Genomic DNA, 24,816 nt, shown 5'->3' on the forward strand with positions numbered 1-24,816 from the left:
CACCGTAATCTAGCATACCATCAGGATTGAGAACCAAGGTTCCAGATTTTAGAGTACTGTGGGTCCAGCAGACACTCACCATATTGACTTTAAGGGCACAGTGACCAGTAGCTTAGGTCTGGGTTCAAATAGATTGGTTTTACATTCTGGATCTTCTTTCGGAATCTCCGTATCCTTGCAGAGTTCATTAACTTCTCTGAGACTCAATTGCCTTGTCTGAAAATGGCAATAATTATTACTTCCCCTGTGTTGCTATTATGTTTATACAAGATGAAGTCTCTGAAGCAGTTAGCCTAATGCCTAGTACACTGTATAAGAGAACCACATGGAAGCTTCGTATACTGTCATTTACACTGTTACTGAGGATAATGATGCCATCTTCTAAATAAATAACTTAGATTCATAGACTACATATCAAACCTCAGTATGAATAATGCAGTATAAATTTTTACATTGTAAACAATAGCAATTTTACATATATTTTCGGAGACTAAAGAAAATTTCAGACATCAAATGTCACAAGACCCATTATCAAACTGTAGTCACATGAATTCAGAAAGCAAATATGTAAGTGCTTACTATAACTAAATCTGAACTAAATCTGTTTGTTATTTATTCTACCTTAAAAAATACAATCTCTTGATCCCATATCCACTCCATTTCTCCACTCCCCCTAAGTAAAACTCCTTGGAAGAATTGTGTATGTTGCCTATCTCTAATTCTGTTTCCTGTTTTCTCTTGAACCCAATCCAAACAGGTCTTACCTTCACAATTTATTAAAACTATCCTTGTGTCACCAATGACTTCCATAGTGTTCAATCTAATAATCAATTATTGGTTCCAAAATACTTGTTCTATCTGCTACATTGGACATGCTAGAATAGTCAGTCAATCCTCATTCATATGTTTTCTTCACTTTACTTCTGGAAACAACTCTCTAGGTTTTCCTCCTACATCACCACTGCTGCCTCTCAATCTCTTTTGCTGGTACTTGCTCTTCTCCCCAGCTTCTTAACATTGGACTGTGCAAGGCTCAGCCTGGGTTCTTTTCCCTGCTCAATCTATACTCACTTCCTTGGTGATCTCAAGGTTTCGAATGCCACCTCTATGATGACAATTCTCAAATATAGACCTCCAGCCTGACCTGTCCCTTGTACTCCAGGCTTGCACACTCAGCAACATGCTGGTCATCTCTACAGGATATGTGCCTAATGATTAGCTCAATCCTAATGTGTACAAATTGAATTTCAATATTTCCAACTAGAGCTTGGCACAGTATCCTCTTTTCAGCTCAAAATCAACTTTGTTCTGCCAGTTGCTCAGGCCAGAAAACCTGAAGTAATCTTTGACTCCTTTTCTTTGCTCATATCCCACATCCAGCCCACTAGTACATCCTGTTGGATATACCTTGCAAAGTATCCAGAATTTGACCACTTCTCACCACCTTTACCACCCTTTACCTTCCCACCCTGGCCCACCTAGACCATTCACAGCTCAAGCCACCATCACCTCCTGTGTGATTATTTCATTGTCTTCTTAATTTGTCTCCCTGCTTCCACCCTTGTCCGATCTACTCTCAACATTAGCCAGATCCTTTAAAAACATAAGATCATATCACTTTGTTCAAAATCCTTCTATGATTTTTTTCCTCTGAATAAAAGTCAAAATCCTCACAATGGTCTATACAGTCTTATAACTCTCCCCTTGTTAGCTCCCTGCCTGCTTCTCCTATGACTTATCTGCATTGTTAATCCCTGCTTCTGTCATACTGATTTCCAAGCTTGCACCTGCTGTGGGATTTCAGCACTATTTCCCAGACCTTCTTATTTCTCATCAAGCTCGGTGCCACTGCCTCTGCATAATCCAGAGACACAATAATGTCTTTCTCCAAACAAAAGAGGTTCTCCTCTTAAGAGCAATGCTGTCTTTCCTGGAATAGAGGGAGTAGTACCTTCTTTTATTTCATCCTTCTGCAACGGAGACTGAGGAAGGAGGTAAGATTTAAGGCTAGAGAAGAAAATAGGCAGGACCAGATTGTGGAGGCACTTTCAAGCCCTGATAAGAAATGTAGGTTTTATCCTAATATTGTAAAGTTTAATCTGCAGAATGGCAAGATTAAATTGTTCATAAATTCACTTTGTTGGTGGTATGAAGGATAGATTCAAGCATGGTGTATGGGCAAGAGTAGAGACTCGGGTATTTTTTTCTTTTATCCAGAGGAAGTTCCCCACCACAAAAGCAGGATGTTCTGGGGGAGTGGGGTGGGGAATGTCTCCGAAAGTTCTGTGTCCTCTTTCCTATACCACTTAGGCCCTTCTAATACAGAAATTTCAGTCAACGTGTCTCACTAATTCCAAATCAGGCACACCAGGATTGTTTTGACCATTAGAAGTGGGAGTGTGGAGAGGTGCCCCCACCCACCCAATCTGGTTACTATGTGATTGTGCCAAATTCCAGCCAATGGACAACTGCTTGTACTTTCTCTTCTGCCAACTGTCTCCCCTCCCCCTTACCTGGGTCCCTGATCCACAAATCTGAACTGGGGATTTCTGGCTCAAGGCCAGGTACAAGGGAGCTGAGTGGAGGCCATATGAGAGCAGTAGTGTAGGTAAGAGATGATTGAAACCTACTCCAAGATGGAAGCAGTAAAGTTGGGCAGGAGGTAAGTACTATAGGTGAAATTGGGAGGTAGAATTAATGCAATGAGAATTGATACAATTGGTCACAATGAGAAGTTAGGTGTGAAAGAAATGAAGGCATTTAGATAAACATGAGCATTCTGGCTTGGGTTTCTACATACATGCTTTCATTCACTAAGAATGGAAATACAGAGATAATAAGCTTGGGGATTGGACACATAGTAGATTAAATTTTGGATACGTTGGAGATCCTGCAGGACACCCAAACAAAGTTATCCAGAAGGTAGGGAACGGAGCTCATGAGAAAGATCTGGACTCATATAGATTAGGGCATCACTTTGGGTCATGGAGACTAAGTCGTACCAAGTCACAGAGCTAACAAGAGCTGTAACAGGATCAAATCCAGGCCTTCTGACTTAAGAATCAAAGCTGTTAATAACTGTGCTGTAATACAAATTATGTTCCTACTTGCTTTCCACCCCCACCTTAAAGGACAGGACTTCACAATCTTGTGACACCATCCTCTAAACAAGCTTCTTAAGGAGGTCTAAATATAGTTCCTTAGCTCTTTCTATTTGACCCTGTAAAACTTTCCCTTCCTTAATAGCCGTGTGTCTTTATGTGACCTGATAGAGATGTTAGCTAACTCTATGATGGTAATAATTTTGCAGTATATAAGTGTGTCAAACCAGTAGCTTGTACACCTTTAACTTTCACTATGTCAATTACATTTCAATGAAGAAGGAAAAATGTGTATTTAAAAAGTAGTCTTAATTTATGATCTTTTGTTCACATCTCAATTACTTTAACTCACAATTCTGGTTTCTGGCCACAAACTCAATTTATTCAGGGTCACAGAGGAATTCCTCATTACCAAATCCAAGGGAGAGTTTTGGTTTTCACTTATTTAAACTTTCTATATCATTGATAATCTTGTATATGTCCTCTTCTGTGTGCTGTGTGTGTGTGTGTGTGTGTGTCTGTAAATATGTGTATGTGTTGAGGGAAAGAGAGAGATAGAGAGTCTTGGCAAAAAGTGAAAGTTTAGGAAACCAAAGGAAATAGGTAATTATAATACCACACTCACTCAGCTCGTCCGTAGACATGCATTTTTCATACAAAGTACTTCCAATCCTGAAACTTTGTGCTAGAAAGTTTCAAGGAAGAGCTATTATTTTGAGGGGAAAAAATGCTGAGAAAACCTCTTGAACATGACTTCGTATACCAGATCCCCCCCACTTCTCCTGTAAGTCATCTAAAACCAACAGGTAAATTTAAATAAATAAATAAATAAATAAATAAATAAATAAATAAAACAAAATAAAATAAAAAAAAAAAAACCCTCAAACTCTATCTTCAGTTAAATAGGACACAGATCATCTGCAGACTCTGACATTTGTGTAAGGACTGCTAAACTAGCTGAGATTGGTTAAAATCCAACTAGCAGGAAGTCAACAGGATACTTCTTAGAAGGTAGGTTGAAGAATGGTCTTGCAAAAACATATTTTCTGAAAGGAAGGGGTTCACCCTCTAGTAAAAATGCTGCATGATTTGCTAGCTATAATGAGTGGGAAAATCTGGTGTCAGAAATGGGAAAGAAAAAAAAAATCCTCCTGAACTTCAACTTTGAAAAGCAATGGATTTAAAGAGGCAGAGGTAGCAAGGCTGCACAGAGAATTACATGGGCGTACTGTGTTCGCAGGACAGTTGATCTCTACGGTAGCAACAGAAGGTTCTTAGGGTTTGAAAGCTGGAAAGCTACTCTAGTCTCTCCTGCCTCCTCATAGGAGCTTTTTTAAATGCTTCGTTCAGAATACTTCAACTCATTGAATGATGTAAAAAAAAAAAGTTTTAAATGGGCATGATATCAGTCTAAACACACTTTAAGAAAAACATGTGGGAAAGGACAGTAAACCTACCAACAAAGAAGATTCACTAGAAAAAAAATGTTGCCACAAAACAGGTGAAAAATGTGAATATTTAGCCATAAATTTAAAGACAAAGAAATCTCTATGAAGAAGAAGGGAGAGTACAAAGAAGATACAAAAAAATTCATGGAGAGGTGGAAAGACACTTATCAAAGACAAAAAAGTTTTGAAAAAGATACTAGAGGTAACACTATATATTAACTAACTTGGATTTAAATTAAAAATATACATTAAAAATAAAAAAGGAAAAAATTAAAAAAAAAACAAATTCAGAAATGTGTTACCTTAAAAAAGATACTAGAGATAGAAAAATGGAAGTGGAAAACATAAATCTATCATTATTTACAAAGAATATGAATGTGTACTAGGAAAATACAAGAATCAAAATGTTTTAAGATGAATACGAATTCAGTTGGATGGTGGAGTAGATAATTACTATGCAGAAATGAATACATTCATATATTTAACAAAATCATTTAGAAGATATAATGAAATTAACCATTTATAATAACAATAGGGACGCCTGTGGGCTCAGTCAGTTGAGCGCCCGATATGGTCATGATCTCATGGTTTATGAGTTCAAGCCCTTGTGTTGGGTTCTGTGCTGACAGCTCACAGCCTGGATCCTGCTTTAGATTCTGTGTCTCCCTCTCTCTGCCCCTCCCCAACTTGCACTCTGTCTTTCTCTCTCTCAAAAAATAAATAAACATTAAAATATTTATGAATAAACTTAATAATAAATATGCAAAAACTGTATGCCTCAAAGTACTCCTGAAAGACGCAAAATACAACCAAATAAGAAAAAGATAAAACCATAACTGGATATGTCATTTATGCAAACATAAAAAATAATGAAAACATAAAAAATAATGAAATCTTGCCATTTACAAGGACAAAGATGCAGCTAGAGACGACTATTATGCTAAGCAAAGCAAGATAAAGACAAACACTATACAATTTCACTCATATGAGGAATGTGAGAAACAAAACAAAGAAGCAAAGGGAAAAAAAGAGAGAGGCAAACCAAGAAACAGACTCTTAACCATAGAGAATAAACTGATGGTTACTGGAGGAGTGGGGCTGGGGGGATGGGTAATAGGTGATGGGGATTAAGGAGGGCCCTTGCTCTGCTGAACACTGGGCGATGTATGGAAGTGTTGAATCACTATATTGTACACCTGAAACTCATATTACACTGTATGTTACCTAACTGGAATTTAAGTAAAACTTTAAAAATAAAATAAAATACAGAAAAACACACATAATCTTAGATAGGAGGACTTTACATAATGTCTGTGATAAAGTCAGCTCAATTCCAAAAACTTCATTTTTTTTCTCTCCTTAGAATAAGATGAGCTAGTTCTATAGATCATATGAAAATTAAACAATCAAAATGAACAGGAAAACACTAAAAAAGGGAGACTTCAATTATTAAACCATATTATATTGATATATGAATTGAGAAATAGAACCACCAGAGCAGGAAAGAAAATAAACCCACTACATGTAAGAAGTTAATACATGATAGAGGCATTCGATCAGTAGGGGAGATGATCAAAAAATGGTGATGGACAAGTATGGGGCCAGCCAGGGAAAAAATTGGATTCATCTTTCACACTGTGCACCTGAACATATTCTAAATAGATCAAAGATTTAAATGTAAAAAAATGAAACGATACCAGAAGAAAATGAGACTATTCTTTTATAAATCTGTGGTGAGGATAGTCTTTTTAAATGTCACTCAAAATCCAGAGGCTATATTAATAAAGTTAATACATAAAAAAATTATACAAGGAAAAAATATATATGCAGAAAGGGGAAACAACTATAGATAAAGCCAAAAGAAAATACACAGGAAGAGATATTTGCAACTCTTAAAACAGAATAATCTCCTTAGTATATAAAAAGCACACAGAAATCAATGAGAAACAGGGCAACTTCCCAGTAGGAAATTGGGCAAAAATATGAACAAAGAGTTCATTGGAAAAGAAAAGCAAATGGTTCCTAATAAGACGTGAATGAAAATTTAAAATTACAATGCAGTATCACTTTTTTGCCCATTGCAATGGCCAGAATACTTACAAGTAAACAAACATTTTATATCACACTCTATTGGCCACGTGTGGAAAACAAGCACTCTCGTTCACTGCTATTGGGGAGTAAATTTCAGAAAAACCCCCATGGAGGGCAGTTGGCAATATTAGAATCACTCATTCATATAGCTTTGACCCAGAAATTCCTCTTCTGGGAAATTATCCAAGAGAATAAATGATACATGTACAAAGTTATGCATTACTGCATTTTTCAGAAGAGTGAAGGATCAAAAACAACCTAAATGTCCATCATAAGGAAACAAATACATTATTGTATCCACACAAATAGGGATATTCTAGTCTGTAGTACAAAAATGAGTAAATAGGGAAACTTTCCGGTCAAGAAAATTATCCGATAAAAAGCTCCAAGATACATTTAAAAAAGCAAGATACAGTATAATACACTGTCTTTGGTTTTCAAAAAAAAAAGAGAGAGAGAAAATAAGAATATGTGTTTACATTTGCTGCCATAGCCACAAAGAAACTCTAGAAGCTTTCAGAAAATGTAATAACGTATGTGGTAGGGGAAAGTGCCTTACTTTGTCTTTGCTTAAGTCTGGCCTTCCCAGGGACGTGTGCCTCAACTTCTCAGTGCAGTAGGACGTGAAGGCCATGAAGACTGTCGTTTTTCCTGCTTTATTTACTGATGTACCCCGAGCACTGAGAACACTGCATGTATCAGGCACTCAACAAGCATTTGGTCGGTGAGTCAATGGGTGATGGGGGAGGGGGACGTCGCTGCATACCCTTGTGTTTTTTAATAATGAATTTACTTAAAAATTAAAAATAAATCAACAAAAGAATGAATAGTAGGAGGGCCTCAAATTTGTTCCTATTTTCTCCATTTCAGAATTTATAGGAATCAGTCTCCATGTCTATGACTACGTTTTGCCATGACAAGGGCTGAAAATATTTCGTAGCACTGAATTTCCCCAGGGTCACATCTATATCCCCCAAATGAGGACAGGACTCCTGATTCTTCTCAGTTCTGCAGAAGAGCCACACGCACCATTACAGTCTGGTCTGGTCCTTTTACAGGGGACTGGCTGGCCACGGTCACCCTGCTCACTCTCAGATGGTCCCCGGCTCACAACCTCCACAGCATCACCTGCCAGACTTCCAACTATTTCCGTGGCTCAATTCAATAAACATTCATTCAGCTGCACATAAATATCATGAATGCTAGAGGTACAGAGACAAATGAGATTGTGTCTGTGCCCTCTGAGGGTTTCTAATCCAGTCAGAGATTCAGGCACACAGGAAAATTACAGGGGACTCCATACCTTGTTAACCTAAGGGTTTTGTTGTTGTTGTTGTTTTGTTTTGTTTTGTTTTGTTTTGTTTTGTTTTAGTAATGTTATGCAAGGACTGCTGTAACAAATTTCCACCGACGTGGCAGGGGATGATCCTTTCTCCTCTCTATCAGGTTCTGGTAGCTGCAGGCTTCCATGGCTTGTGACAGTACCACTCTAGTCTCTGCTTCTGTCTTTATGTGGCCATCTCCTTTGTGTCTGTGTCTTTTCCTCTTCTGTCTGTGTCAAATCTTCCTTTGCTTTTGTCTTATGTAAGGATTGTCATTGGGTTTAGTTGGGGCCCTCGCAGATGATGCAGGAGGATCTTGAGATCCTCAAATTGATTACATCTACAACACCCTTTTGAAAATGATGTCATAGGGGTGCCTGGGTGGCTCGGTCAGTTAAGTGTCCGACTCTTGATTTCAGCTCAGGTCATGATCTCACAGTTTGTGAGTCTGAACCCTGCATCGGGCTCTGCACTGGCAGTGCTGGAACCTGCTTAGGATTCTCTCTCCCCGCTCTCTCTCTCTGCACCCCCCCCCCTCCGCCCCCGCTCGAGCTCTTCCTCTCTCTCTCAAAATAAATAAACGTTAAAAAATAAATCAAAATAAAAATGATGTCATCTTCACAAATTCCAGGGGCTAGGATGTGGACATATCTTTTGGGCAGCCACCAGTGAATCCACTCCAGTCTTCTCTCATGGTGTTCTCTTACTTTCCTTTAGCATCCTATTGTGCTTTTCTCTTCTCTGTATTAGTAGCCTGACTTTGGATCAAGTTCGGTCCAGCCACCAGCTAGCTGTGTGACCTTGGGTGTGTTACTTAACTTCTCTGTGCCTGAGTTCCCTACCCAAGGGGGAAGTGTAAATATGCATTTGACAAGATCATTGTGAAGATTAAGTGGGACACGGATGTAGAGCTATGAGCACGGCTCAAAAACGTGGGAAGAGATGACCGCATTGTGGTTAGCATCTGTGGTAGGATTTCAGCTTTGCAATGTGCAGTTTTACAAGGAAGCGTTTATCTTGGTCCTTCTGCCTTCCTTCTCCCAGTGCCAAGGTAAGTGTTGGAGGTCTGCTCCAATCTTGGAGCCCTGGCTATGCTTTGGAAGCCTTGCAGCTAACTGGCAGACAATTGGTAATTCACTATTTTAAGTTTTAGGATACTGGCAGGAGGTCTGAGTTATGTTAATTTCAAAGCCTTCTGACAGGCTTATCTTCATTTTTTTTTTTTTTTTTTTTTTTTTTTAAGTAGAGTTTGGCACTTACTCAAAGAGTCAAAAGAAGCTGTGTGGGGAGGTATCTTGTTTAACATCTTTCTGTCATTTAACACCACTTGTATCCCACAGAGAGAAAGGAGAGGGTGCCTGAGAGCTAAATTTAAGTTGTAAAGATCTCAGCAGCATTTTTAAAAGAAGGTAGATACGAGTTTCCTGTCTGGGAGAGATTACTAAAAGAGAAGGTTTCATTCAAGTTTTCTTTACTCTCTTCAAGAGAAAGATTCCCCCCTACAAAGTCCAGGGAGAGTTATTTGTAGTTAAGGAGATGTTTTAAATCCTGTCTTCTTTAAATTCTTTTCAAAAGCAAGGAATATTTAAAACCTGTCCTTCCTTTCCTTTCCTTAGAAGGAAAAGGCTTCTCTGGTAAAACACTTCAGTCAAATGAAAATGTCTATGGAGGTCCAATTATGAAACAAATGAATCCTCTCCTATTTAGAGAGAGGGGGTGATGGTCGAGAATCCATAGTAATACTCATCCAACACTCCTCAGCGGCAAAACGTGGAACCCCCCAGAGCAGGCAAATTCGCTCCCCAGGGCTGTCACCCTCAGCCGGGGCACCTGCCTGAAGAAGGGGCTGGAGGACATTTGGACCAGCTAGAGAGTTCCTGAAGCTTTGACTTGAAGGTCAGGCTGCCTGTGTAAAATTTTGTTCTGTAAACCACACAAATACAAAAAAGAGGCAATGAGATGTCAACTACATTGGATAGCTTGGGGTTCCCAGGATGAATATGGAACAGAAATAAAACTAGAACCATTGTGGATAACAACCTTCGTGCAGTCCTGGGAGTGTGACAAGTAGAGTGAATGGTTAAGAGCAGGGGGCCAGGAACCCAAACTGCTGGTTCCTACCCCAGCTTTATGGGGCCCTTGTGGTCCCTATGATGAGACAGTGTGGGGCAAGCTGAGGACAAAATACAGGCTGGCAAGGTGGAACATGTGTGATAGTCCTCGGACACTCCTGGCTACCCAGGAACAAAGGGAAGGGGTTTAGTGCTTGCCACGGTAATGTGGGAAACTAAGGCAAATGAAAAATTAAATTCCCTTACTGCCTACAGCCCATTGACAAGTCCTTGAAACCAGCAGAGTGACCTCCCTCTGGGAGCTCAGCTGGCTCGATTAGGACACTTTCCAAGGGGCAAAAGAGAACCTGGGCTCAACATTTATCCCAGCCTCGAGGATCCTGTAAGTCTACTTCCTTCATCTCAACTGCCCCAAGATATATGCTGGCAATTATGCTCCAAGCTTATGCGCCCCCGCCCCCCCCCCCCCCCACATCCCGATATACATCTGAAGGGTCTCATGACTGAGGTTTTATTAAAGGATAATAAGTGGCTTTTCCCTGGCAACAGCTTGCCCCTCAAGGTCCTGGAAACCTTGCTTCCAAAATACCTTAGCGACTTACTCTATCCCTGACCCCCTCCCAGCCTGAGAGTATACACGTTACCTGTCATGGCCCCAGTGCAGCTCTTCCTGCACATGGGTCCTGTCCCTGTGCTTTACTAAAATCACATTTTTGCACCAAAGACGTTTTCAAAAATTCTTTCTTGGCCTTCGGTTCCAGACCACCCCACGATCACCCCAAAACTTCATCACCTAGACCAGCCAGTAGCACAAGCGTCACCTAGGAGCTTGGAAGTGCAGACCCTCATCCCACCCCAGACCTACTCAATCAGAATCTGCGTTTAACAAGATTGCCAGAAAGTTTGAGAAGCACCGCTCTAGTGTGGCAGACGGACCCTGGGGTGACCCCAATATTTCCCACCTCCTATTCACACCTTTGTGTGACCCCTTCCCCCTTGAGTATGAGTGGGACGTGTGGCTGACCTCTGGCCGGTAGAATATGGCACAGGTGAAGGGATTTTGCAGCAATAACTAACATCTTGCATTGGTTGATTTTGAGTTAAAAGTGCACAGCTGTTGGGTGAACAGCCCTTAAAGGAGAGATGGAACCTTCCCTGAGGTGAGAGGCTCTCCGTGTAGGGTTGATGATATAAGTAACTATTTAGGAAAAGTCACACAGCAAGGAATCTCAGGTGGCCTCTAGGGCCTAAGGTTGGCCTCCAGCCAATAGCCAGCCAAAGGGAGGGTCTCTGTCATGCAGCTGCAAGGAGATGGTTTCTGTCAACCACCTGAATGAGCTTGGAAGCAGCTGAGCCTCGGGATGGGAAAGCAGGCCAGCGGACGCCTTCACCACGGCCCCACAAGGAAGCTCCGAGCAAAGCACAGTAAGACATGCCTAGACTCTTGGGGCGCCTGGGTGGCTCAGTCGGTTGAGTGACTGACTCAGGCTCAGGTCATGATCTCGCAGTTTGTGAGTTTGAGCCCCGTGTCCGGCTCTGTGCTGACAGCTCAGAGCCTGGAGCCTGCTTTGGATTCTGTGTCTGCCCCTCCCCTGCTCCTGCTCTGTCTCTGTCTCATAAAATAAAATGAAATGTTAAAAAAATTAAAAAAAAAAAAAAAGACATGCCTGGGCTCTTGACTGACAGAAACTGGGACTTAATGAATGTGTATTATCTGAAGCTGTTAAGTTTGTGGTGATTTGTTACACATCCATAGAAAACCAGTATATCTAGGGCAATTTATGTATCCATTCTCTTGTTTACCTAAATATAGAGAGGGGATAAAGATAGTACTAACCAGGGAGTTATTGGGCAGATAAATGAGTAATATGTGTAAAGTACTTAAAACTGTGCCTGTTCAACCATGGTAAGTGCTAAAACAAAATTGTATTATTATAGCATATACCTGATACAGAGAATTACATGATTATCAAAGCCTTTTGCAAACTGCTCTTTAACTGGAACTGAAGCAGGATATACAAAATTATGTTGCAACTTGTGTATATAAGGGCTTTCAGGACATCCCAAGTGTGTCTTTTTAATTTGCTTCAGTGAAAAGGCAGCTAACATGCCTCTGGCGTCTCCGTTGCTTGCTGCTTCTTGTGTTACGTTTATCCAATTGAGAGACTCTATCCAGGCATCTCCTGGTTACAGCTCCAAGTGGAAAAATGTGTACTTTATCTTCATTTTACAGACAGGTGAGCGGAGCCGTGGAAGAAATGATTTGTCCACATCGTGGAGGAAATACGCGATGTAAGTAGAACTGAAATCTGGCATCTTGATTCAAGCCCAGATTCTCAAAACACCATAGGCTGTTTGCTATGTGGCCCAAGACAGGTGCAGGTAGAGGATGGGCTGTATTAAGAATATTTATTTTTTGGGGCGCCTGGGTGGCTTGGTCGGTTAATTGTCTGACTTCGGCTCAGGTCATGATCTCACGGTCTGTGAGTTCAAGCCCCACGTCGGGCTCTGTGCTGACCGCTCGGAGCCTGGAGCCTGTTTCAGATTCTGTGTCTCCCTCTCTCTCTGCCCCTCCCCTGTTCATGCTCTGTCTCTCTCTGTCTCAAAAATAAATAAACGTTTAAAAAAAAAAAAGAATATTTATTTTTTCTTTTTTTATGTTTATTTTATTTTTGAGAGAGAGAGAGAGAGAGAGTGTGAGAGGGAGGCTGCATGAGAGTGGGGTAGGGGCAGAGAGAGAGAAGGGGGACAGAGGATCTGAAGTGGACTCTGTGCTGACAGCCGAGAGCCTGACACGGGACTGAAGCTCACCAACCGTGAGATCCTGATTTGAGCCAAAGTCAGATGCTTAACCGACTAAACCACCCAGTTGTCCGTAAAAAAACATTTCTTCATGCAGATTTCAACACTGCTTCTTCCTCCTGTGTCCGCCCCTCCTCACCTGCCGATCAATAAACCGTCCATTCTTTTCCTCTTTGACAGAAACTCTGTTTCGGGACTTGCAAAATGTTAACTTTCGATTCCACGCCATCCCCCACGGATGTAAACAAGGCAGAAGCAATAACAGGTCTCTGAGAGGCAGGCAGCATGGTCATGATGGTCAAGTTAGAAAGGGAGATGACTTCTACCCTTCACTTCATTTTTTTTAGCCCCTACGTAAAACATGTGCAGTGCCATTCCCAGCGCTTACTTGCGGAGTATCCCTGTCACTCTTTGTCAATGCCTCTGTTACCTTCTAGAAAGGATTCTGTATACTGTATTTAAAGTGCTGTTTAGATATTTTCAATTATAATGCCCTTTCAGGGGACTTGCGGCTAGCGTCCACCTGTCCTCCTGCTCTTTGTTTGAAAGCTCAGTGTGCATTCAGGAGGGCTTTACGCTGCCCTCTGTGGGAGTCACCCACACTTGGGTTTTGGCAGCTACCCCAGATGAGATTATTCTATAACCGAACTTCCATCAGACATCCTCCCCTACATGCGACAAAATTCCCACAACGTCTTCCTCCCTCAGAAGCCTTTCTAAGCCACCAAGTGATGAGACAAAGGAACAGGTTTATCTCCTTCAGTACCTGTTTTACTTTTCATTCCTTAAGCAGCTGAACATTTCAGTTTTGGTGCTAATGCAAATGCGTTATTCTCACTTCAGCCTGCTGACAAGGCAGCCTCGCTGTGAAAATTGTACCACGTCCTCAGACATTCATGATAATAGGATAGAGTGTAAATTTTTCTTGTCCATTAGTCAACTTAATATGACAGTCTTCATGTTTGCAAGTCATGTCTCAGTTAATATACAGGTTTCTGCCTATATATAAATATTTATTAATGTTCTTGCATTGGAAGTCCCTGGATTTCTAATATACTCTAGCCCTAAACTGCGAACATCATGAATGATTTTTTTATTGTAGTACACACACACACACACACACACACACAAGTAGAGTGTATTTTTGACCCATTCAAAAATATTTGACTTAGGGACAGTAAAAAAGAGTGAGCATAAACTTTCCTTTAGAACGTTATCTAAATAATACCAACACACTACACTAATAATAAGAGGAAGAGAGGGATGATAGTTCTAACTTTCAAATCTGATCCAGCTAAGTTAGTATGTGCATTTTTAATGACTGTGTGAGAGAAGTTACATGACAAAAATTCTTTAAGGATCTTTCAAAGACAATACTGTAGAGTAGAAAAGACATCTTTAGATGACAGATTTTCCTTCAGAAAGCCTTCACAATCTCTATGTTTTCGTGATGTCTTGACTGAAGGTGGGAAAAATTATTTCACACAAGGAAAACTTAAGACAATGAGATTAACTACATAATTGCATAAGAAACACAGCAAAGGTACAAAATCAAGGTCATATTTGCTTTCTATTGTGTCTTGTCATAGACCTTTTGGAGAGAGGTCCAGCCTGTAAACAGGAATAACAAGATGGAGGTGTTCACAGATGCCCCTAGCACAGCCACTGGAATGTTTAGATCCTCATGCAAAAGGCACTTGTGCCCAACCCCCCACCTCCACCCCAGCAACCTCTAGACGCCCCGAGTCAGGAAACTATAGGGTTAACACTTGGCACAGAGTAGGACCTTCAACACCCAGCTTTAATTCAAGACTCAGAAAGTTGTCCCAGGGATTCAATATTTTGAGCATCACCAATGCATAAGGCTGTTTAACACATGACTATGATGCTTCTGGAAGTTCCAGTGATTCAAGGGGACAGTAGTTGTCTTAAAAAGGATCGTGATATGTCTTCTTTCTGTTGCACTGTTTCATTCCATCTTCCTCTCAAACTCTAAAAATGTAAACTAATCTGCCTCGGCTCTGTAAAGCTCCAACCTGGAAAGCCACTTCATGGGATCTGATATTTGGAAATCCAAGGACCTTGATGGAGCTTCTGAACTACTCTTGCCGAGGAAGGAAAGGGAGATAGAAAAACAGTGATGCCTCTACCTCTGTCTTAAAGCATTAATCTGGGGAAAGCGGAACTACTATCCCAGTGGCTGCTGGGAGGATGACAGGGTTTGGCAACCTAGCTGCAAATCTTGCTGGTTATAAGCCAGCCTCAAACACACAGGAATAAAGAGTTTTTGGTCTTCACTGGAAGACAAACAAAGACACTGTCTGAAGTGAGTTAGGGAGACCTCTATGACTTGTTTTTCTTTAAGTGAGGGAGGATGAGTAACTGAAGTTTGAAATATCGACAAATGAACCACCCTTGTCTTTCTGCCACAGTGATGATATGACCAGGTTAAATCAACAATTCAGGTAGTAAAGAGCCACCTTACATTGCCAGTATTATCTAAATGTCTCCAATGTGAAGACTAATTCTTAGAGGAGACAGAAGACTAAACACTCAAGTGTTATCTGCCTCCAAGGCTGCTTAGAAATGCCATGTTAGGACAGGTTAACCTCAATCTTTATGCAGTGTGGGCTCAAATTGATTCTTCTCCCTTTATGACCTTAACTCATTTGCATTCCTAATCCCCATTTTCCAAGTAAAACTTTGTTTTAACTAGTCACGGCCAGGCCACATCAACAGGATGCATATATTGCTGACTAATGACTATTTTGCTTTTTTTCCAGGGCCATGTATACTCCAATTTAGCATGAAATGCACACCCCCATAATTTTCCCTCCTTACTCGATGGCTTTTCAGGTCCCATTACTGAATGTTATTGGTGAATTTTTGTGGGTTGTTGTTGTTGTTGTTGTTGTTTTGATATAGTGACAGACCCAAAGATCACAGCCTGATTTTTCAGTCACTGGCTGGACAGTATCTCATTTTTCCCTCCCGTTATAGTCTCCCTCTGGGTTTGCCTGTCAGAAACAACTCTGTTGCATTTTAGAGCAAATATACAATGGAGTTGCTTGACCTTTCTATTCTGCAGTCTCTCAGGGCAAGTCGAACTATCAGCTACCTCTTTCCACATTTCATAGCAACAGACAGAACATATTCTTATTCACTACTTTTCCAGCCACCAGCTGTTTTGCTCAGTAGGCAGCCATGTTATGGTTGGGAAAGGTAGCCTTCTAACAGACCTAATATTTATTTACCAAAAGCAACCTCTGGGGCTAACCTACAATCATAGGGAGCCTCAATCAAATATTCTCTGTACACCCAGCAGGTCTTAAGCATGTCAAGAACTTACAATTAGAAACTTTGATAGAGTGGAATTTATACTCACTCAAGCTCCTGAATGCTTTTGGGGCTCTCACCTTATACTTGCGACATTCATGAAATATGGAAGGAAAACAGCAGTGCAGTGAATGTTATAGTATAATTCAAGATATAAGCCAAGATCTGTGTTAGCAGCAAGTTTCTGTGGTTAAATTAACGTTTTTAGTACTTTTAAGTGAAAGTAGCCTTTTATTTTAAAGTGATTAGGTATAGACTTAAAAGAAATGGAAAAAGGGTAAATAAAATCAGACAAAATTTCACTTTCTTTAAGAAAGAGTAAACCACACACCTACTATATTTTAGTCCATTATAGGGTCTAGAGTTTAAAAAATACATGGGTGGTTTTTGTGGGGTTTTTTTTCCTGTATCCCAGGTTCTCAGTTTTCCTTCCTCAGAAGTCAACTTATTTCTTTTTTTTTTTTTTTTTAATTTTTTTTTCCAACTTTTTAAATTTATTTTTGGGACAGAGAGAGACAGAGCATGAACGGGGGAGGGGCAGAGAGAGAGGGAGACACAGAATCGGAAACGCTCCAGGCTCCGAGCCATCAGCCCAGAGCCTGACGCGGGGCTCGAACTCACGGACCGCGAGATCGTGACCTGGCTGAAGTCGGACGCTTAACCGACTGCGCCACCCAGGCACCCCAAGTCAACTTATTTCTTAACTAGACCAGCTCTCCTTATCCTCAGAATTATCATAGATAATCCATATATCAATCCAACATAATCCATAGCTCTCCCACTTTATCTAGTACCCCGATCCACCAAAGACCTCTACTATTGGTCACCACTTCTCTGTCTATAACTTGCCTCCACACCTGTCCCTCTGACCCTTGTTTAATCCTCATTTCACATGCTACTCTTTGACCTCTCAACTGTGTCTTTCTACTTGCACTTATTGAAGTGAATGTGTTCCTAGAGAGCAGAAGCCATGTAACATCAGCTGTAACATTAAATATCTCTAAGACGTGAGTGTTGGTGGAATCAACAATATCATTGAGTTTGCTTATTTTGACACAAAGCAAAGGACTTAGCTCTTGAAACACTCATTCTTGGGATGTTCTTTATGAACACAGCTGCCATGCCAGGAAGAGCAACCTAAACCACGTGGATTGACCATATGTAGATACTTTAATCAGTAGTGACAGCTGAGCTCCTGGTCAACAGTCAGTTATATGATTGAAGTCCATTGGGTCTCCAGCTCAGTTGAGTTTTTAGACCCCTCCAGCTCCAGCAGCTGTATCATTGCATCTACATAAGAGATCCTAAGAGAGAACCTCCCAGATGACCCTGGTCAACCCACAGAATACTGTTCTAGATGTCAAAAGTATCTTACTTTTTAACAGGGTAAAGATCACGTGAAGGTTGCAGTTTTATTAAGACTACTTATGTGTCATAGACTCTAAGTCTAAAGTTCTCTTTTGTCTAGCAAAAGAGCGGACACAGGATTAAAGCAAGAGATGGCTAATGCCTGGGAAAAGACAAAAGCCCCAAATAAGGGTCCTTGCCCCATTTTTGTTAGGATCAGAAAGCTTACAAACATGGCGATAGACGTGCACAAAGGGACAATGAATCTGTGGACATTAACTTGTGGTTGTGAGGGAAAGGGGGTCTTGAGGTTATTTGTGGTTAGGGGTTTGGGTTAATACAAAACAAAATCCGGGCACCAGGCAGTCGGGAGGAAGGTTGTTTACAGTGGACATGAAGCAGCACCTCTGTTCATCTTTACTAGCCTAGGGGATGAGACAGATAGCGGAAATAACCTCAGGGTTGACAAGGCACCTTTTCTTTTGTTAACCATCTCTGCTCTGGGCTGCTTTGCCTGCAGCACAGTGGTCCATAGTCCAAGTCACCAATTTACCTAACCTGGCCCTATGCTCCTGTGAAAGCAGCTTTTCTGTTATAGTACTAAACTGGGGGTGATTTCATCCTAAATATCTAATCTTGTTTATTTCATATACCTATGTATTGGGCACCTTTGCACCGTTTCTATTTCAGACTTTTGCCTCTCCCTCTCTATTCTGGGGGCTCTACACCCCCTTTCTATTTTGGGGTACCTTTGCACTTTTCTACTCCTGGCACCTTTGTGCCTCCCTATTCTTGTGGTGCCTTTTCACCCCCTGTTCTTGGGGTGCCAATCTGATTTTCCCAAACTCGGGTGTGAGCATTTCATAACTTTGTATTTCTTTATGCCTTGTCAACCCATTGGTGTAAGCCTGGGATTCCTAAGCTTATCCCCCACACTTATGGTCTCTTTCATGTAGATAAGGAGTCTTCTAAGTATCTTAAAAGCTATGTCTTACCTACAGTTTCCAGACAAAGGATAGGACATAATGTTTGGCAATACTTACACTAAACATTTACTAATTGTTCACCTGAAAGGCCTTTTAGTTTATTGCTAAACTTGGCAATCTAGCATACCTTGAATCTCTACCCAATAAAGAATGAAGCTGGTCTCAAAGAGACCTCTTATGTTCCCTATCCGTACTTCATTCCTTGACTCTTTATTAAATTGATATGGGGGGCGCCTGGGTGGCTCAGTCGGTTAAGCGTCCAACTTCAGCTCAGGTCACGATCTCGCGGTCTGTGAGTTCGAGCCCCACGTTGGGCTCTGGGCTGATGGCTCGGAGCCTGGAGCCTGCTTCCGATTCTGTGTCTCCCTCTCTCTCTGCCCCTCCCCCGTTTATGCTCTGTCTCTCTCTCTGTCTCAAAAATAAATAAACATTAACAAAAATTAAAAAAAAAATTGATATGGGAAGTAGATTCCCTAGATTAATCAAATCCACTTATTAAAAGGCTGCAAACTTTTCCCCAAGAGCCTCTGAACAAATATTCATTCCCAACACTCCCAAATTTTTATAAAATATGTATCTCAATCCCACAAAACAAATCCAAAAGTAAGCGAGAACTTGGACTTTGGAAAAACCAAATGTAAATAAAAACACATTTTGAATTAAAAAAAAGCATTTTTTAAAATTTATCTCTGAAGGATACATGAAAGAAAAAGAAACAAAAGAATTTGGATGATTTTCAGCAACAAGTAAAATCTTAAAGTTCATGGGGAAATAATACCAACAGCATTTAATTTTGGGATATTTTTCCATAGTTTACAAAAGACTTTCAGATGATCTAATTTAAATTTCACAAGAAATGTGAAGTGAAGCAGTGATAGATAATTTTTGAATCCTATGGATGTTAACACTGATTGGCATTCAATTTATTATTGTTAAATTGAATAATTATTTCCATTTACCTACAAGGAAACTGATGCTCCAAGAACTATGTTAATTGTTCACTGCCAGAAGTAAATAATGCACAAGAAAGCCAGGACTTGAACTTGGTATTTTCACTTTTAAGCACTTTTCCCATTATATTATGGAACCTCTGTGAAAATTCTATAACCAACGAAAATTGATTTTAAAAATAAACAAAAAAGGTATCATAGAAAAAGGTTGATCCAACTATTATTGTGTACCTATTATGTGTCAAGCACTAAGCTAAATGGTTTTGCCCATTTTCTTACTTCACGGGACTACCAGAAAGTTTAAGAATTCGTATATCTAAATCTACAAAACCAAAAATATGAAGATAATTTTAAAAGTTTCAGAGTGCTTAAATGCAAAATGTAAACTTATTTAGTCATTTAACACCTATTTTTTTTTTGTAAAATGTTTGTTTATTTTTGATTGTGGGGGAGGGGCTGAGAGAGGGGAGAGAGAGAATCCCAAGCATGCTCCATGCTGCCAGCACAAAGCCCAATGCTGGGCTTGATCCCACAACCCTGGAGTCATGACCTGAGCCAAAATCAACAGTTGGACGCCTAACTGACTGAGCCACCCAGGGGCCTCTAACACCTATTTCTTGAGAGCCGATTAAATATCAACTACTTTGGTAGGTTCTAAGAATGTAGACGCGGCCTCGTTGTCTGAGATATTTTAGAATAGTGGTTGATGGATATAAAATTACAGTCCATGCACTAAAACTGTTATACCTTACTTACTGCAGAGCTCCTTAAATGATCATATAGAATCAATGTACTCTTATTTTAGATAAATTCTAATAAGCTATTTGTTACCCCTTCTAGCACAGGTTGGAACTGCAATGAAGAGGATATGCTTATAGCACTAAGAAGCTAGTTGACCATCTGGCAGTGGAGGAGGACACAGCAGACCCAGCTGCAATTCCATGTGAATTTTAAGGCACCTAATATACTGTCTAAAGATGCATACAAACCACAGTAAATTGTAAGACCCGAGACTGCCAACTTTTGGCATATTAATTGAGTTGATATTTTTACCCATGGCCCTGATATGTATGTTAAGATACTAAGTAAAATAATGCACTTTAGAAAAATGTGTCAAACTAGGGGTGCATGGGTGGCTCGGTGGGTTAAGCATCTGATCTGAGGTCATGATCTCACAGTTCGTGGGTTCGAGCCCCACATCGGGCTCTGTGCTGACAGCTCAGAGCCTGGAGCCTGCTTCGTTTAGATTCTTCATCTCCTTCTCTCTGCCCCTGCCCTGCTCTCCCTCTGTCTTTCTCTCAAAAATAAATAATAAACATTTAAAAAATTAAAAAAAAAGAAAAAAGTGTCAAAGTAACACATAATTTAAATAAGTAACTGGAAAAATTTCCTGTATCAAATGTTATTCTATGACAATATTAAACAAGATGGAATTATGTTAGGGCACTGAAAGGCAACTGCATATATAAAGCAGTGAAAGTCATTCATTTCTACCCTCATTTTATTTTATTTATTTTATTTTATTTTATTTTTTTATTATATGAAATTTATTGTCAAATTAGTTTCCATACTACACCCAGTGCTCATCCCAAAAGATGCCCTCTTCAATGCCCATCACCTACCCTCCCCTCCCTCCCACCCCCCATCAACCCTCAGTTTGTTCTCAGTTTTTAAGAGCCTCTTATGATTTGGCTCTCTCCCACTCTAACCTCTTTTTTTTTTTCTTTCCCCTCACCCATGGGTTTCTGTTAAGTTTCTCAGGATCCACATAAGAGTGAAAACATATGATATCTGTCTTTCTCTGTATGGCTTATTTCACTTAGCATCACACTCTCCAGTTCCATCCACGTTGCTACAAAGGGCCATATTTCATTCTTTCTCATTGCCACGTAGTACTCCATTGTGTATATAAACCACAATTTCTTTATCCTTTCGTCAGTTGATGGACATTTAGGCTCTTTCCACAATTTGGCTGTTGTTGAGAGTGCTGCTATAAACATTGGGGTAAAGTCCCCCTATGCATCAGTACTCCTGTATCCCTTGGGTAAATTCCTAGCAGTGCTACTGCTGGGTCATAGGGTTCCACCCTCATTTTAAAGCATGCATCTTTCTGCAAATCATATTGTTGATGTCAATAAAGTTCTTGGTAATTCCTATATTGTATGCTAGTATAGGTTGAAAATCTAAGGACAAATTCCAAAATAAACCCAAACAACATAAATTAAGCAACCAGAAAACTTTTCAGTGGGTTAGAGTTCCTCCTTCTGTAGAGATAGGCTACCATAAAGCTCATTCTTCAGAGGTCTTAGAGCAGCTCTCAAACTTTTATCTGTTTTCACACATATGTCAGATGACACTTAAAAAAAATCTAGATGTCAGATTAAGCAAAGTTTACTATAATGGCTTCAGAGTCAATATGGATATGGATATAGTACTTACTCCCCCTGCATTTTCCTTTGCTCTCTTCCTTATTCAAAATTTATCTATCAATAAAATGAGAAAACAATATTATCATCCACATTACCACCATAATGTAATTGCTGGTGTTGTCATGTAAGAGCATGAAACATAAGATAGGTTTGTCTGTTAGGTGTCCTTGACAGATGCATTTGCTAACATTCCTCATTGTTGTATGGAGTTGACTACTCTCAGTTTTTCTGTTTGGCTTTCTTTTTTTTTTTCCCCAAGAAATAGCATCTCAATTTTTCTTTCAGTAATCATCTTGCTCTCTGCCCATGTAATTAAGTGGAACCCACTACCTTCTCAGTTCCTCTTCTCCAGGGGAGTGATGATCTAACAAATCAGCATATTTTATCCCCCCCGGAGGAATAAATGGACAAGTGGCCCTAATGATATAATGAGACTCAATCCCAGAGTTTTTCTAGAATTATTGGGAAGGAAAGGTTTGATTTCTATTGGTATTGCTAAGAGAGAAGGTAAGGTGTTGTGCTACCTCTTGGGGAGAGCCTACGTAGGGATAAAATCAACATAAAGGAAAGCAAAGGAAGGAGATTGGGAGAGTAAAAGTCCACATGACACTGTTTTAGCATCTTGGTCAAGCCATATCTGAAGATGTACTTATGTTGACTAATAAATTCCTTTTCTTGTTTAAGCCACCTTGAACTGTAATTTTATCATGTAAAATCAATAATTTTAGATTTTTTAAATAAATTAGAATTTATTAAAACATGAATTAAATAAAACATAAGTTAGCAGAAGTGATATTATAGAAAAACCCATTATTCTGTTTTAATTTAAGAAAAAATGCATACACTCTGATTCTTTCATTGCAATTATATATTTGTGCCATTTGTGCCACTCACCTCATAGCGCTGTGAAAGAAAGTATGAGCTGAGGCCATTATTTTTCCTTTTCACATGTTTAATTAAATGAAGGAATGTACTACACCTAAGAATGTCCTATGGTCTAGCATCGTAAAAAAGCAATTGTTCGGGGCACCTGAGTGGCTCAGTTGGTTAAGTGTCAGACTCTTGGTTTTGGCTCAGGTCATGATCTCACAGTCATGGGCTCTGTGCTGGGCATGGAGACTGCTTGGGATTCTCTCTCCCTTTCTATCTCTGCCCCTCCCTGCTCTCAACAGAAATAAATAAACTTAAAAAAAAAGCATTTGGTCACCTACCATTCATGAGAAATTCCAGAACAAGTACAACAAAATACTAAACGTAACAGTTGACATCCTCTTGAAACACACAGTATGATATAGCCAAAGCAAGGAGTTCTTGAATTGGATTTAGTATAGCCTACCCACATAAGACTCAAAAACTGGGAAACAAGATACTTTATTTTACTTTTAAATGCTTCTGATCACCTAGTTCAAAAGTTCTATCGTGGAGATGTTTTTTTTAACCAATGACTATACTAGCCCAGTACTATGGTAAATCTTTGCATAGAGGATATTATTAGCTACAAAATTGTTCTTCTACTGGGGCTAGGAAGATAAATATTTACACTTCTCCCAGGGGAGGATTGTGTTCAGTTTTCTGTCAAATAAATTGTCCATCAGGGTTAACAAGGACATTATAACTGGATCCATTTAATATTATACAATAAATCTTAGTGATCACATATGAGGCTAGCAACACAGACCTAATGAGCTTGAGCTTGCAGAGGAAAGATTGGCCTTGCCTCTTATTCCTAAGGAAAACCTTGTCTGAAAAGAATTCTTCCTTTCTCACCTCTTTCTCAAGTCATTTGCAACCATCTTGCCCACATATCTGCAGGTCTAGATTTACTTCCTTCCTGGACAGGAAATAGTCTGCCAAATTAACAAGTCAGCTTTGCCTTAGGTTGAGCTGTCTTCTGAATTCTGATCAGAAGTAGTTTTGATTATCACAGGCATCCTTGCCAGGGATTCTTTTCTCTTATTCTCTGACTTTTAACCCACCCAAATCAACGTATATGTGCATGTGAGTGTGTGTGTGTGTGTGTGTGTGTGTGTGTGTGTGTGTATGTGTGCGTGCGCGCGCATGCACGTGAAAAATAAGTGGCTACTTTATTTATTTATTTTTTAATGTTTGTTCACTTTTGAGAGACAGAGACAGAGCACGAGCAGGGGAGAGGCAGAGAGAGAGGGGGACACAGAATCTGAAGCAGGCTCCAGGCTCTGAGCTGTCAGCACAGAGCCTGACGCGGGGCTTGAACTCACGAACCCGTGAGATCATGACCTGAGCGAAGTTGGACGCTCAACCAACTGAGCCACCCAGGCACCCCAAATAAGTGGCTAATTTTAAATGTAAGAGTGGCTTTTTGCCTTATCCCAGGTGGGAGTCCTGATGAGCTTCTGGAAGGAAAGGAATTTCACAGTACTAGAGGTTCATTGCAGTGATGGATCAAGAAGGACATGATTGGATGACTTGCCTGATGGATCAATAAAAGAATATGTGTTTACTTAACACCAAAGAGGACATAGTCTCTGATGTATTTTATAGTCTCTGTTGTATCTGATAAAAGGGGCTTGTGTGGTGGCAAAAGACATGGATTCTGTAGTAAGATCTGTCTTAAATCCAAACTTAGTGGTGACTTATTAGTTTTATAACTTTAGGTGACTCTCTGAATCTCCCTGTGCCTTGGTTTCCTTATTTGTAAAATGGAAAGATAATAAGAATGCTGAAGAGTTTATATTCAATAATGTTGGTGAGATGTTTAGCACCCAGTGGACACCCAATAACTCACTGTTAGGCTCTGATCCTACCTGAAGGTGGACAGGGCACTTGCTCATGTGGTCAATATCTGTCTGTCTCCTGATCCAATTCCTCAGTGGCAAGTGAAGTGTGACATGAAAATCTTGGCAGTTGAACTCGGTACTAAGAATTTGGATTGTGAGAGACATCTACATTCTAA

At 40.1% G+C, this 24,816-nt stretch overlaps 1 long non-coding RNA gene across 1 annotated transcript; it reads right to left on the reverse strand.

Annotated features, from left to right (window-relative positions):
• LOC132664402 (uncharacterized) lies at positions 1–24,767 on the reverse strand. Its single transcript, XR_009603655.2, has 3 exons — positions 24,668–24,767; positions 21,895–21,938; positions 1–216 (listed from the first exon to the last, which is right to left on the reverse strand). It is a non-coding gene; the product is annotated as an uncharacterized LOC132664402 (long non-coding RNA).
• Between the last annotated feature and the right edge of the window lie 49 nt (positions 24,768–24,816).

This window comes from Panthera onca, chromosome F2 (genome assembly GCF_046562875.1).
Source record: "Panthera onca isolate mPanOnc1 chromosome F2, mPanOnc1 haplotype 2, whole genome shotgun sequence".
NCBI classification, from domain to species: Eukaryota; Metazoa; Chordata; class Mammalia; order Carnivora; family Felidae; genus Panthera; species Panthera onca.